We start from the raw sequence: 17411 nt of genomic DNA, 5'->3' as shown, positions 1-17411 counted from the left end.
AGTGACCGTTTTCTATGGTGACTCATTCTTTGGAGACAACAACTCTGAATGCCTCTGTCCCTTCACAGCCTTAGATGAATTGTCGGAAAGAGATTGCACCGTTGATAACAGAAAAACTCTCAACCTGATGCCAAGAACAAATTCAAATCAATTGAAAAGGTTTTCCCAGAAACGACATCGCTTATTTGTCAAAACCACGAAAAGAAAAAGAGCCAAAATAGATATTGAATTGAGGCAATATGATACAGAAGAGTCAGATTCGGATGATGAAACCAATTATGGAGAAGAAATTTTGGCGGAAAATAGTGAAACCGTTTCCCAAGAAACGCAAGAGCAAAACGAAAATCAGACCACTTCCTCAATTCTGTCACCAGTACCATTTCAAAATCTCTTTTCTTCACCACAGCATTCAAATGTTGTCCCTTTGGTCATAACTGAAGTCCCGGAGGTTCCAATGGCTGCCGCAGAAAAAAATGAATCAGACAGCGATGACACTGTTCTCGAAGTATCGGAAAATGGAGTGTCATCGACAAACTTTCAAATTTGTATAAATGCTATAGCTGCTCAACATGGAACTTCAGACGCTGAAGCAGCTCATTGGATCAAGCTTCTCAAAATTGTGAGCGGACGCAACGATCTACCCAGTTTTAGAACATTAAAGAAAGAGTTTCATCTGTCAAAAAAGGAGCTTTCTGGTATTGTACGAGTTTGCGAAAATGGGGAAAGATACAAATTGAATTTTGTAGCTGAACTTGGTTCTATTGTGCAGAAAAACGTTCAGACAATTATCAAGTATGCCTCTATTCGAAATAAGAAGCGTGACCTCATAATTCCAAATGCATTTGATGCGGCAAAGAGAATATTGAATATTTTCCTGATACTCAATTCAGATGGTGTGCGAATCATGAAATCGGCTAACAAATCTATTTGGCCTGTGTGGTTTGCAATTGCTAACTTGCCGCCCCTCAGACGTTCTGCTTTCGAAAATATTGTTCTGGCCTCCCTTTGGATGGGCAGCAATAAACCCAACTGGGATGAGGTGTTCCAGGTATTTTTTTGAATACTTCATTTGGTTTGAATCCACAATTTATTCTGTGTATTAAATTATTTAGGAAATTGAACAGCAGATTCGCGAATCCTCCGTTGTTGTGTCTCATGGAAATCTCAAGTACTCGGTAGTCTTTAAAGTTATTCTCCTGGTCGCCGACATTCCAGCTACTGCCTCCTTGCTCAACATGCACCATCATTTGGCAAGGTACGCTTGCACCCTCTGTCTCATAGAAACAAAAGTAGCGAAAAATATTCGTTATTTTCCTCTCAAAATGACAACTGCAATGCGAACATCCAAAGTTCATAAAAAGTGTCTCGAAAAAATAGAAGAATTGGGCTTAAATTCGCTTATGGGAGTGAAGGGCCGCAGTAAGCTCTTCGATTTGATTGACAATCTGCCTTTGACTGCACCAGTTGACGTAATGCATCAGGTGTATTTGGGCGTTGGAAAAGTTCTGCTGCAAGTCATAGTCGCGAAAACAGTAAAAAAAGACATGGAGAATATCAATAGCATGGTGGCAAACCTAGAGGTATGATTTTTTTTCTAACTTTCAAAATAGAGCATTGAAGTTGTTTTTTTTTCAGCTCCCTAATGACTTCAAGAGAAAAGTGAGGACTTTGAAAGACCTAGAATTCTTCAAAGCAAACGAAATAAGAGCTTGGCTGCTATATATTGGACCTGTTCTATTCAGTTTTGCAGTTAACGAACAACTTTACGAGAGGTTCATGTTGCTGAGTTACTCAGTTCGCCTAATGATGATTTCGACCGACTACGCTGAAGATGCGAAAAGACTTGTGAGCTTATTTCTGAAAAAGACAAAAGACCAATTTGGCGAGGAGGTTTTCTCTGCCAATGTACATTCCTTGATTCATTTGCCCTGGCAGCTCAAATTCTACGGCCCCATTTGGTCAATGTCAGCAATGATGTTTGAATCCGCAAACTATTTGTTGCAGTCGAAGTTCACAGGCACAGTAAATCATCTCTCTTTGTTAGTAGAGCGTTACCTTAGGAATAAGCAGTCAATGAAGGTTGACGTTGTCAAAGATAGTCTGCAGGAGTTTTGCCTTTCGCTACGTAATACAAAGAGGTTCTGCAGGAAAGTTGTAACAAGTGGAATCCCAGAATCTTTGCTGTCACCGGGCAAGGTTTTCTATAGCAATTGTTACCATAATTTGCTTTGGCTTGATTCTAAGGCTCATTTATCTTCCAAGAATAGTTATCTGGCTTATTCTGATGGTTCAAGTGCCCGATACGGACAAGCGAGCATTTTCTTTACTGTAGGTGGCATCGAAAATGTTTCCGTGGAAATGTTCAGAGTAACAGACTCATACAAATGCAACTCGGCATCTAATTTTGACGTTTACTCCTATATAAAGGTTGAGAAACTAAAAAAATATGAAACTATTTCTGTGGAAAGGATTGTTTCGAAATGTCTACTCATAAAGGTTTCGCATGAACTCTATCTCGTACCCCTTCTTCAAATGCTGGAGCACGATTAACTTCATTTGTTTTTTATTGGTTTTGAAATTTCCATAATGTTATCATTTTACTTTGTATAACACACTGATATGTGCGCTAGAACTTTTTGTTCTAAGATTAACAGTTTGCTGCTGAAGTATGCTCTGCTATGAAGAAAACTTGTAATTCATTTTTAGACAATTTTTGTTTCATTTTGAAGTCGTTGATTGAGAAAACTAATTGTTTATATGTTTGTTTTGCTAACACTGTAAGCTCAAAATTTGCGTCCTAAACAGAAGGAAAATCCTTCTCAGGTTTTGAGCATCAAAATATTAACAATTTTGTCCTAATAATGAATTATTCTTTCGTGAGAAAGAAAAATCATAAATCAAGCGAAATTTTCAAATTTTCAAAGATACCTGCGAGGACAATTTGATGTATGCAATTTACTTGTAACCAGCCTAGAAAATTAGGGTTACAAGCGCACTGATTCCAAATAATTTTTGAACGAAAAGGGCGAACAAAACTTGCTGAAAAAAAGCTTTAAGCGCTTTGAAAATTGTTTTCAAGTCCAGCCACTTTCAAGAACGTTAATGCCAAAAACATTGCTTGTTTGGCACTGTAAACTCAATTCAGGAGCTTTAATTAGAAGAAAAGTCCTATTCCGGTTTTTAGCAAAAAATTACTAAGAATTTTGTCCAATTAAAAAATGCATCTTTCATGAAAACAAACAAAAAGCTAAAATCAAGCAAATTTTTCCGCAATAAAATTTTTATGGGTGCGTTCTACCAGTATCCAGCCTCAAAAAACAGTGTTACAAGCCTATTGGCTTTTTGAATGAAAATATTTTTTCATTAAGCTTTCCGAATGAAATATGAGAATCCTATTAGCTTATCGAATGAAAAATGAGAATCGAACCTATTTAAAAAAAACTTAAAACATTTGGAAAACTGTTGTCAAGTTGAGCCACTAATAAGACGTTTCATGCCAGAAGATTCGCTTGGCTAGTGTAAGCTCACTTCAGGAGCTCTAAAGAAAAAAAAATCCTATTTATGTTTTAAAAACAAATTATAATGAAATTTGTTCAATTAAAGAATGCTCCTTTCTAGAAAACGAGAAAAAGCTAAAGTCAGTCAAAATTTTCAAAAATTACGCCCAGAAAAAACTGTTGCATTTTTCTTTTATTCAGCCAAGACATTCAGGGTTGCTAGCCCAACAACTTCAAGTAGCTTTTTGAACGAGAAGTGAGGACCGAACTTAACAAAAAAAGGCCTAAGCGTTTTCAAAAAAGTTTTGAAATTTAGCTAATTATAAGATGCTTCAAGGCAAAAATTTTTTTCGCTAGCACTGTCAGCCTAATTCAGAAGGCCAAAAACAGAAAAATCTTTTTTGGGTTTTTTAGCAACAAAATATACGGAAGTTTTTCCATTTAATAAAAAATGAGAGAAAAATTTGATAATTGCAGTTGAAAAACAAACTTTTTCTTGGAATGTTAGGCGGAGCATTCTTTTTGCATTACAACCTAAGTTCTACTGGTAGTCTGCTATATGAATTTGGACCACTTTAAGCAGCTCCTAGGTCTTATAGACTTTTACTATTTTCAAAAATATAAGCGAAAAAAATCGATTTTTCTAATTGAAATACGAACTTTTCTTCGAAATTTTGGCAAACCAATCTACTTGCAATTGGTTTGCGATCTTGCTGTTTGTTTGTTAAATGTTTTTTTTTGTGTTTCAGGTGTCAAATAAAGAGAATGAAGTCAACCCTCCAAGAAAACTCGCAAAGAAGACAACGAGGATCAGGAACTTATACCATGTTCCCATATCTTTCCGATTTTCCGGATTTCTGCCGACCAATAAGGGATCCCTGAGTCTAGCGAAAGCGGAAATGAAGTCGTTGTACCCTTTAATCAAAAATGTGTCCTTTTTGGGGCTGCGCAAAGGATCTGAGGCGATGCATGGTTGGGCAAATTTTGCCAATCCGACCGATTGCGCTGTAACTTGTGATGAAGTAAAGAAAAACCCAAAAAATGGTCTTAAAGTTGAAAAGATGGGACCCACAAAGCCTGCCGAGTTTGAGGAAAGCATGAAGGAAAATGTGTTGCCGCCTCCAACAAGAAAACCTTGCCGCTTTGATTTTACACAAAACTTGAAAATTGAAAATTTGTAAATTTTGCTTCGGTTTTGTGAAAGTCAAAATGAGGAATACATTTTTTTCAATATGAAAATAAATGATCTCCTTGTACTTTTTTTTCAGTTTTTGGTTTCCACAAAAAACGCGTTGTTGAAGAACATTTTTTCGAAAAAATCGAGATCGGGTTTTTTCGTTCTTACACTTTTATATGGTGTCTTAGATAACATAACAAAGACCATAGAGTTTTCTTAGAAACCATATCCAAGACCATACAATTTAACATTTGTTAAAATGGATTGAAAAGCGTTCATTTGGTTGTAGTTTTAAAATATTTTGCCGAATCTTAGAAACCATATCCAAGATCATATATGGTTTCTTAGATACCATATCCAAGACCATAATGATTTCTTAGATACCATATCCAAGATCATACAACTTACCATTTGCGGAAATGTAGTGAAAGGCATTCATTCGGTTGCAGTTTTAAAATATTTTGCCGAATCTTAGAAACCATATCCAAGATCATATATGGTTTCTTAGATACCATATCCAAGACCATAATGATTTCTTAGATACCATATCCAAGATCATACAACTTACCATTTGCGGAAATGTAGTGAAAGGCATTCATTCGGTTGCAGTTTTAAAATATTTTGCCGAATCTTAGAAACCATATCCAAGATCATATATGGTGTCTTAGATACCATATCCAAGACCATTATGGCTTCCTGGATACCATATCCAAGACCATAAAATGTTCCATCGATGGGAAAACCATCGAAAACGCGTTGCTCTGCCTAAATTACCAATTTCATGTAAAATCTTGAAAATCATACCAAAGATCATATATGGCTTCTTAGAAACCATAGCAAGATCATGCAAGAAATTTTGCTTAGACTTGGATGGAACCATATATGGTCTTTGATATGGTATCTAAGAAGTGTCAACCCGGGTTACTAATCTTTGTGAGCATCAAATTCTCGACGTTTCTAGCGATTTCATTGAACACTTTTCAGAATTTGTTGACAAACTCGTTGGTGAAAAATCACGTTTGACTCACAATCGTGATTTCCGCTGAATTCGTCGATTTGCTTAAATTGTCATCATTGACTCTTTAAGCAAGCTAAATTGGTTCAAGCTTCTATTTTTGGTATATAGGTGGAGTAAAATTAATTCTTCATTGAATTTAATTCTCATTCACATCACCGATTTCATTCGCAAGTAAAAAGATCAGTTGTTAATTGTGCCTCATTTTGAATGGCTTCATTTCTTAAGCCTGTTTGATGCGTTGATCGCAACTGAAATGGTTAAAAGCGCAACTACATGTAAGAGGTGCTCTCGATATATACAAATAATGGATTCGACAGAGCATGAAGGCCCATTGAGAACCCAATTATAATCTGAGAAATGGAAATAGAAAGAGGGAGAGCAAAACAAGACACGCGAGGAGGAACAAATTGATAAACAGATTTATTGATTTCACACGATAATCACTTTAACACAGTAAGCATCGCGCAGCCGTCCGCCGCATTTTCAACGAATGAAGGCATTGTTTGCCATAAAATTTTGATTCCGTTTTGTCATCAAATAATCAAAACTGCTATCAAGCTTTTCTACTCTTTGAAGAGTCAATTTTGTTGTTTGGGGATGTTTTTCGGGTTGAGTTCATATGGCTGCTGCACATTTTTCTAACTTTTGACTATTATCTCAAGAAAAGTTTGTATATGAGATCAATGGAAGTTCTTTTTTTGATGTTTAAGAATCAAAGTTGGATCTTTTCAACAATCGCCCCCCCCCCCCCTTTTGCAAAAGGGGTGGCTTTTCTTGAATACAATTTAAGCGAGCCATTTATTAACCAATCAGAGACTACTAATAACTTTCCACGCCTGCACATACTATATTAAATTGAATAGAATAAAATACACCATGGTATGGCAACTAGCCGAACCGGAATACAAAGCGAAAAAAATTTCGACTGGCGGGTTGGTGGGCGCGTTTTGCGCGCGTCGCGGCTTCGCCTTGATAACCGACCCGCGATTTCCGTATTATATCCCACAGCGCATGAGAGGCATGGCCATGAACAGCGGTCCGCAATTGCGCTTAAACTATTATTCGGCTATCTGAACTGTAGGCCAAGTAATATCGTGGTAAAGTATAGCACAGAAGGGGTGGCGATTCTCTACTATGTACCAAAGGGGGGGGGGGGGCAATTGTTGAAAAGATCCTCAAAGTTTATCAATTATATTATTGGCGTATTTCGGCTAGTTCGACTTTCATTATCCAATGTTCAATTCTAATAATTAGATAAATGAATGTATTATATTGAACTGACTTCAAATTATGGCTTAATATCAATCATAGACCTTTAGTAGTTTATTTGCATAATCATAGAGTTCAAGTAACAAAAAGCGAAAAAAAATTGTTCCACGTGATAAACATCAAATATCAGTAGAGAGGAAAGATGAGGGAAGATTTTTCATTAACCCTCTGGTTTGAGGTTTCAATTAACTCCAGATCAACCATTTTTAAGATACAAGCAGATTCGGATGTACCATTTTTGAAAATTATATTTTAAAAAACTTGATGAGAACGTGCAAAAAAAATGTAACCTAATTGAATCGAAAAATTGTCTTTGGCTTTGTACTAGCGCTCTGGTTTTGTAACTATCACTTCGGTCACCAATTTGTGACGAACTTGAGCACAGTTCCGCCTCAACTAAAAAATGTTATAGTGATTTCCTGACCTGCTATCTTCCTCGTCCTTGCAACATTTAGACAACTCATCAGCTAAAAATCCCCGTCGATGTTATTTTTTCAGAAAAAATGAACGAAAAAAAATAGTCCAGGATGCCATATATGCGTATTTCAGGGCATTTCTTACATAATTTTCCGAAAATTTCTCTACCCGGGTATTTACGTTTTCTAAGCAACCACTCTTGTAAACTACTCTTCTGATTCCACTCTTCTGATTCAGTGTAAACCACTCTTCTGATTCAGTGTAACTAAACACTAAATCAGAATGATGCCTAATTATTGTTATCGCAGATTGTTGTTAGCAAGTTTTTAAAAACTGGTTTATAGAACAAAAAGAATTTTTTGGACAAAACTGCGGATGAAAATCTAACTGCTATTCTGATTTTTCTATTAAACTATCTTGGCATTTCCCGCTGCTCATTCACAAGCTCAAAATATCTAACAGTTTCTTCACCAGGAAGAGAAGTTAACGTCAGATGGGACAATTTATACTAAATTGGAGTAATTTTTCCTATTAGTCTATTTATTTGTTAGAGGTTCTTTTCTTGGGTTTTCTGTTTTAAGTGTAACGTGTATTGCCTGAGTAGACAGCGGAGCGTACAAAAGTATGAATAGGTCGCTGAAAACGCTGCTGTGCAATAACAAACAGTAGAGAGTTCTAGAAATCACCTAAACAAATTTTTCTTATCGTTTCCTTTTTACTTTGTTTTGTACGTACCTTTTTTGGTGATATATTTTTTTATGATTTGTTGGTTTGGAGTATAAATGAACATAAAAGAAATTTTTTTTCGTCAGTTTATTTTTTTCATGTTTCAATAATACAAGAGCAAGAAAATTTATTGCCTACAAATCCAACTGAGCAGTAATCTGGTTCAAAGGTCACATTTCAATTCAATTTGACTTTAGAAACTTAAAAAAAAACAAAAATTGAATTCCAAACTGTTACACACCTTAAAAGTGTTAACAAATTGGCAACGTACAAATCCTAAAATACATAAAACAATGAAAATTTATTTTTACAACGTTTGGAATATTAAAAAATTATATTAGATAATTAGAAACTTAAAAAAATTAGAAAAGGTCCCTCAACAAAACTCTTTATTCCAATGCTATTGGGTCCTTCAGATATTCCTTGAAAAAGAACTCTTTCAGAAAACCTTTGATGTTTTTTACAATAACAATTTTTTTTTCATATGGAACTTCATTGTACAATTTCATGCCCTGCAGCATCAATGATTTATACAAAAATTCGGAATTACTTTTCATAGTCGGATAAATTTTTCCTGTTCCCGCATTCTGGACGCACTTGGAAGTTTGCAATTCATTCTTATTGATAAAATTGGTAAAAGTTTCTTAGCATATTTCAAGACAAATACCATGTAACGATATTTGAGAGGGAATTCATCAGGCATGATTCTTTTTTTCATTTTTCAAGCAGTCGAGCGATTATACTTTTTTCTTTTGAAACACATTTTTAATCCCCAATTATGTTGCTTTTCTAAACTTATCATGAGATTTTTTCTGTTGCCAACAAGCATAAGAGATGGGTATTGACAGTGACTCAAAACAAGTGCGCTCAATAGTGCTACCCTAGGTTTTATAGGAAAACAATTCCTTATATCCTTCAAGATTTTGATGCTGCACGTCATTCTGGATAGTATTCTTTTGATCTCTTCTTTAAAGGTTTATTTGATGTCTAGTATTATTCCTAGATATCTTTCCGACGACGGTTCTCCTATGCTCACACCGTTAACATTGAGATATGAGGAGTTCTTGTTTCTAATGGAGCAAACATGATATATTCTGTTTTCTTATTGTTCCTCATCAATTGATGTAATTGGAAGCAATAACACAATTCTTCAAATATTTTCCAAAACCTTTCTGGCTACACTTTTGTTTGTATGAGAAGAATCGAGAAATGTGTCATCGGCGTACTGGATTACTCGAAATTTGTCATTATCAGCAGCTCTCTGAAGATCATTCACATAAATTTTGAACAATAATGGTCCTAAAACTGTGCCTTGTGGCACTCCTCTGTTAAGTAAAATCCAGTCGGACTAATTACCTGAGAAAATACTTTTCGAAATCTTTCCTTCAAATAGGATCTAATCAATTGTGTAGATGTTCCGTCGAATCCCAAATTATTTTAATTTTCTATTAGTATTTTGTGTGAGATTGAGTCAAATGATTAAGAGAGATCGAGGAACGCTCCACAAACTGTCTTTTTTATTCATTTCGTTTCTTACATATTCTGTACATTGTAGTATGGCATCCGTTGTCGACACTTTTTTCCTATATCCAAAATGTTTAGGTGACAGCAGGTTATTTGAGAACAAATAGTCTTAATTTTGTTCTTTATAACTTGCTCAAACATTTTAGCCAATGCACCGATTACTGATTTTGGTCGATAGCTCTTGGGATTTTCTGTGTTTCCTTTTTTAAAGAAAAGAGAGGAAAGCTTTTTGAGGTCAGTCGGCAAGAAAGATGCAAGGATCGATTGAGCATCTTTCAGCGCCCATGCGGAAATTTTTCAGAGACCCAAAGGTTTGTCCACATTCAAACATTTTATCAAATCCTGAACTTTTTTACAAATAACATATTTGAAAACAAACCACATTTACCATATCAGCTGAGAACAATGTTTTATCAAATATTTTTCTTTCACCAAAGTTTTGTCCTATAAAAGAAAACTTGAAGTTCAAAACGTTTGCAATATTTTTTCCGTTCGTAATATGCTCACCGAAGCTGTTACGCAGTGTTTCTATTAGAATTCGTTGTTTTTCACCGTTCCTACTTTCTTGCACAAACTTCCAGCGACTTTTTTCTATGTTCAGAGCAATAAAGTTTTTCAACAAGGAAGCTTCATTTTCTGATTTTCTGATTCAGTTAGAAATTTATTTCTATCCAGGAAAATTTTCAGTTTATCCTTCCTCACAAAACGAGATTTCAATGGCGCATGCACATTTTTTGCTTGCTCAACTATAATACAAAGTTGGGGCCTCATTTCGCTAGCATTTTGTGACATCCAGAAAGGACTCCAATCTGGCTTCCGAATATATTTCTAAAATTTTCCATTCGAAGAGTTCTTTTGTCGAATTTTTTTTTTGGAATTTGTTTCATGATCTTTTTTTCTTCTAAAATAGTAACTGTTCCATAATGATCATTTTTCAAAAAAATCTCTGTAACAAAACACTTTTTGAAGTTTTCTCGGGTGATACAATCAGTCAATGTAGTCCTGTGATACTTTGTCCTGTCCCTATCTTTTTTTGCATGACATCAACCCGTAGGGAATAAACAGCGTTTCTAACTTTCGTTTTTCGTTATTCTCAAAAATTCAAAATTGTAATCGCCCATTAAAAATATTTGTTATTTCTCGGGTGCAGCATAGTCAATCACAGAGCCAGTTCTGACAGAAACATTGGAAAAAGGTGTTTGGTCGGATAGTACGAAAGATTTATCAAATACTTTTTTATTGAACTCTCATTCTATCCGGATATTTCGAAACGAGATTCGGAGGTTGTGGTAAGATCTGTACGTTCTTTAGGTTGAATGATCTAAATTGATGATCTAAATTGATAGATCTAAATATATAGAGCAGCAGGCCATCTCCATTTGTTTTGTCTTGTAATGAAAGATTCCTATCTTTTCTGAAACATTGGAAATTTTCACAAGGTACTTTCCAAAAAAGGATTTTGTTATTTGTTTTGAGCCATGTTTCTGTAAAGCCAAAAAATTTTTTTTCTCATATCATCAATTAATTGTCTTGAGTGGGAGTTATGATCTTCAATGCTTCTACAATTGAGCGAGAAAAACTTAACATTATCCGTAAAAGACGCGCCTACATTATCCATAAAAGACGCGCCGACTTCAAAACCAGCCCTGGTTTCTTTTCTACATCTACACATTGAATCATGATAGAAGCCTTAACTATTAAAACAAAACAAATATTTAATACATAGGACAAAGAAATTGAAAAAAAAATGAAAGGTTTTCAAGATTGTCATACACCAATACATTATATCCTCATACACCAATACATTACATAAATAATTATATCCTCTGGTGTAGTAATACGTTTGTTTGAACGCTTTTCTTTGAAAGAGTTGAAAATTATTTTTATTGGATGATTGGTTGAAACTTGGATTGTATTGAGTATTTGCAATTACATTGTTTGATGTGAGAAGAAGGTGACCTAGAACTGTATTCTTTTGAAAAGATACTCCCTTCTGTTATTTAAAATGGATATCATCGTAAAACAGATACTTGTAATGGGGTAGTTTCATCATCATTTAGTCAATAGATAATTTTTTTTCAAAATCATATTTCAGCAGAGTCTGTAAAAATCTTCAGCCGAGTCTGCAAAAGTTTTTCTATGAAAGCTGATGTTCATTCATTAGCAATAGATTAATGATTTGATGACATGATTGGTTGGATCTCCATTAGCACTAAATTTTGTTAGACACTCACTCAACAAATTCAAAGCAAAGTATTCATAAAAACGTTCGTTCATATCCTGATGTTTTTGTTTTAAAATTGAATTATTTCTATTTTGCAAAACAACAGTTTTAAGTTCTTTCTCTGGATATTTTGCGAGAACGGCTACCCCTTTTTTTGTTGTTGAATATCTATAAGCGTGAATGCATATGTCTTGCGGTATTGAAAAAATATTGACCAGATTCTTAATCAAACTACTTCCAAGGAATAAATTCTCCGTATTTTCTGGAAAATTAAAAATGGGAAACGTTCTCACCTTGTATTCAATTTTTAAATTATGTGGTACTTCCGGATTTTTTTGTATGTTGCCTGATCATCGTCCTGTCTCCTTTATTTGATGTAAGCGCTGCATTGTAAAACATATTTATTTTTAAAGCCATCTTTTTCTTCAATTTTTTTGAGAAGGTCAACATAGATTTGATAAAGTTCGCTTTTAGAGAGTTTCTCGATGGATTGGAAGGTTAACATTGCGGTATAAGTGTACAATTTCTTATTTACAGATGGAACAGTGTTAACAATGAGGGTGTAATTCGTAAAAGTAAGCGAATTAGCGGATCTGTTCTAAGTAAAATTCATTTGGTAGGACGGGTAAAAAGAGTAAGAATTTCAAAGATGGAGGTTAAAAGTGCAATTCGAACAAATTAAAACGTAAAAGCAATTGTACAGTAAGAATGAAACGTTCGCTTGTGAGTGAGAATGAAAAGTTCGCTTGTGAGAATGAATTGTTCGCTAGTGAGAATAAAACGTTCCCTTATTTTAGTACATGCGTAGATATTCCCTCTTACCTGAAATTCCACACGAATAAAAATATCTAAGAGTTAATATGATGAATTATAACCAATTGAAGAAAAAAAACTTTTGTTACTTATTGTTTTTAGTGTTATCGAAAAGAACATAGAATTCGAAAACTTTTGCTGGTGATCAAATTGTTGCATCTCCTTATATTTTCTTAGTTGCATCAATTTAAAATAGTTTGGTCTTAAAATTGGTTACCATTTTCGTCTTGCTGTTCAAAGTGGTCTCCTATCATTGGGTAAGCCATCCAAGCAAATGAGAATTAGAAAATTTGCAGCTCGCTTGTTTTTTCTTTGTTGACCGATTAAGGCGGTTTAACATTATTCACAGAACAGCACAAATATCATAAGATGGGAAAACCTAAGCATCTCAATTTCTTTAATTTTGCAGGCCTTTTCACGTAAGGAAAACCCTCCTAAAGGCTGAAATCTAACCAAAATCTGGGATAAAACTTATTACTTTCATCATATTTCACAATTATTACACTTTTATTTTTAAAGAAAACCAAACAGCAAAAAAATGCTTCCTGAAACATCACATAGGAAAATTGTTTGGAGAAAATGGTTTATCAAACGTTTTCTCTTTATCCATTAAAACTTTCTGCATTTATCTCACCATGGGGAAAATTAACTCAAAAAAATGTTTTCAATGAACTTCAATGAGTGTTATTAAACAATATTCTAGGGATTAGCTTTTTTCAAGGATAAGTTACTCCAAAGCATTAGCATAGTCCTATAGTTGCACGTAGCTTACTCATCATCTCTTCTATACCAATTTGTTTTTATTAGATTCGTATAGAACTGGATGCGATTTTTTCTATGATTTTGGCTCATAGTAGAAACCTATTTAGCCGAAACGCCTTAGATGCTCGTTTTCTACCTACTGACCAAAATGTTTTGAATATCCTCATAGTTTTTTAATCGTTCATTATTATTTTTGTTATTAAAAACTGCGATGTATTGAAAACAGCACGGGCAATTGGTTCCTTGAAATTGTTAATTAATCAATTAATTAGTTATCAAAAGTATGTTAGAAACATTAATTTGTTACTTTATCATAATTTCTTTTTCTGAGTAATTGATTTGATATATGGCGGAAACTTTGATCAAGCCTACTTTTCTACCCCTGACCCATGAGTTTGGCCCATCATAGCGCAAGCTAAGAAAAATCACAGTGATTCTGCCAACCATTTGAATGTAATTCGTACGCCGTATTTCGATTATGTTCTCGCATTATTTTCCGTTTCTTAACTCAGAAATTGCTTTCGCAATTTACCCCGACAGATATTTGGTTTCGACGAAAAAAAATGTTAAACTGTTTCAAAGCCCGAGAATAGTGTATTAATGGTGAAACTTGAACGAAAAAGTATAAACAGTCAAAATGGCCAATGTTTTACGAATTTTTCATAGTTACAGTTCTGTCAACACCCTCTTGTTTGGAGAGCAAAATCATAATCAAATAAAAATCTGCATGTATGCCTGCGCCATTTTCAATTTTTCAATTTTGAATTATTTTATGAAATGTCCATTTAGAACTTTGAAATGTCCAAGTGCAAACACACATTATCGATCCTCATTAATTCAGTTTATTGTACTCTACTGAATAGTGCTGAACGCAAAATATTGCGGAAAAACTTAGTGTGGTTTTTAGGTGTAATGCTTAGGAGTTCAAGAAAAATTTCCTGGTGATTGCTAAACTGAAAACCTTCCGGCAATCTTACAAGAAATCTTGCAATGGAATTCGTAGTTCTTCCTTTTTGTTTGCAAGAGTCTTCCAAGAATTGAATCTATCTTGCAAGACTCCGGCAAGATTTAAATTCACCTTGCAAGAATCTTGCAAGATTTTCAACCCAACATTTTTTAATCAACTGATTCCTGGTTGAGCTCAAATAAGAAGGAATAATATTGAATAGATGATACTGTGTCGGAAAACTGTCTCAAGTCCAGTAAAAAAAAGCCACTCCTAAATTTTTCAATTATGTTCTGTTTTTTACCCTCCTCCCTTTTTTTCCGAGCAGTAGCGGAGTTACTTAAAATACCTATAAGAGAATTGAACAGAGCACTAGATATGAAACCAGGCCCAGAAACCTCTCCCCAAAACAAAACAAACAAATAAATTACGCAAATAAAAAAATAATGGCTTGCATCAGTCGGAAAATTTTCTCATGTCTATTTTAAAAATGCACTTAGTGATTTTTTCAGTATGTCCTGGTTGTTTTACATTCCTCTTATTTCATGGTTTGGGACAGGCCGTGGAGGAGTTAATTCAAAGAGCCATAAGCTAACTGAGCAGAGCACTAAGTATCAAACCAGTCCCAAAAAGTGTCTCCAAAACAACACAAATAAAAACAAAAGGCAATTAGAAGCATCATAAACGCCATCTGTCAGAAAAAAAGTTTCTATCAAATTATAATATATCTTCCATTTGTTACCTTCTGATAGAGTTGCATATTGTGTAAAATGAGCAATTATTCAAGACAAAAACTGTCAGTAAACTTCTAAGCGCGAATATTCAGTTTAATGAAAGGATTACGATGTATGACTTTTTTAGTGAAGCAGCTTGCACATGGTACAAAAGATGTCATGCACTTCGCCGTCATTCGCTAGCAACAAAGGTACTTTTTGTTCGAGGATCCACAGGCAATAGAAAAGGTGAGGAGCAATGTAAAAGTCATTGTTCGAAACACTCTTTTTATTAGTTTTTGATGTTCCAGATAATGTTTTGGTGAAAGTATACCGCTTGAAGACAAAAAAACATTAACAAACTTTTGCGTTTAACAAATGCTTCCGGATTCGCATCAATATCAAGTTTTTAGCAAGGCCATCTGAAAAATCGTTACCATTTCTAATCATGAAATTCTCTGCGACAATAAAATTTGAGAGCAGATTGAGTGGTACAATAAGTTTGATGCGGTTGTTTTGCGAAATATTAAAAAAAATCCGACTGCCGGTTTCCCTATAAATATTTTTTTGAAAAAAATTGAAACATATTTGTCGTTTATTGAGTAAATTGAAGTTGAAAACAAAGTATTTGCCTTGTTCGAGATGTTTTCAGCTTTTTCTCAGAAAAATGTTTTTTTAATTCAAAGTCTTGCAAGAAACTTGCAAGATTCTTGCAACATTTCACATTCAAAAGGCCTTTAGGAAAAAAAGTCAATTAGAATTATATCTGCTGATCAAATTTTCGTTAACAGTCGGTTCAATTGGTTTTCAGTTAGTTGTAGCTTCCAAAAACTCAAATAAATTTTCCACTTTTTAATAAATTACAAGATTATTGCAAGTTTTTGAATCCGGGTCAAAAATTTTTTCATTGATTTCAGTTTGTTAACTTTTTTAATAAACAATAATTTGTTTCAAAGACGTTTTCTAAAACGTTTGTACCCTGATTTATTTTTGGCCTTCTTGCATGTTTTTGATATTGATTTATTGATATCTTGCAATATTCTGGCAATAATCTTGCAAGTGCTAAATCATCTTGCAATACTCTTGCAAGATTTGAATCCGCAGGGTCTGTTTTTCTGCAGTAAAAGTTAAATACATTTTTATTGCTGTAGAAATTTCTAGTTTGTGCTAATCAATTTTTCGTTTTTTCTTATCTTTTCTCACCTGTTGATAGTCATCCACAAGAAAATTGGAATACGTTTCTTGAAATTTCTTTTGCTGATTTTCCCGAAAACACGCAGTCTAAATAGGTATATATCAAAAGTAATTGAGTAGTTTTTGAGTGTGATTTCAAGTTTTACTGCGAGTCGAATCCAGTGTCTTTTTGTTTTGTTTTTAACTTTGCTATTCACTGTTTTTCACTTTTCACCTCTGTTCAATGTTCTTAAAACAATTACAGTCGCTTGTGCATTTGCGAGTTTTTTTTCACAGCTGCAATTTCTTGAAATTGTATTTCATTTTGACATGGGCCAACATCAATATGATCAATTATTTGTCCCAAAAATATAACAAGAATCGATAATTATCCCTTAAGACCACTTTTATCTTTAAATAAGCTTTCAAATTTTGTAATTAAATGTAAATGTATTTTAAATGCTACGTCAAAACGGATTTTGGCGCGTAACAATCTAAATCCTGTATCCAATAGTAATAATATTGCGTGAAAAATTGACGTCACTGCTGCCAATTTTATGAAATATACCGGATTAGAATGAATTTACGCACTGCAATAATATTAAATACATATTATGCAGCTTATGCACATGCTTAGAAAAAATTAACCGCAAAATAACGAAAACGATTGATTGACAGATAGCCATGACATTTAATTGTTATAACCCCGCCTCCCCCAATCCCAGTCACCCCCGTGACAATACAACGGGATATCAAAACCCATAGATTTTTTTATTGGTATATATCGTAGACTAGACTGTCATTTTCGGCTAGAATGACAAAATGATGAAATTACAGAATAAATAACATCTTTCAAATTGTACCCTTTCCATTTTTTACTTTATCAAAAATAATTATTATTGCGGTGAGTATGATCTAGATAGAAAATTAATTGTGACCAAAAATAACAGAAACAGCGGGATGTTTTCATTTTCATCAATTTAGAAAGCAAAAGAGAGAGCGTAAAAGAGTTAAAAAAAACGAAAATTTTGATGTGAAAGGAAATAAAATTTATGACAAGTGAACTGATTCCTGAAAAGCGTGTCATGACTAGAAGAGAGCTAGTGGCGAAATGGAGGAATTCATTTTATGAATTTATGACCAGTTAAGCAT

The sequence above is a fragment of the Convolutriloba macropyga genome, chromosome 1 (assembly GCF_964194025.1).
Source record: "Convolutriloba macropyga chromosome 1, txConMacr16.3, whole genome shotgun sequence".
In the NCBI taxonomy this organism is placed as follows: domain Eukaryota; kingdom Metazoa; phylum Xenacoelomorpha; order Acoela; family Convolutidae; genus Convolutriloba; species Convolutriloba macropyga.
The sequence above is the reverse complement of the archived record's forward strand: the minus strand, read 5'-3'. Positions refer to the sequence as shown.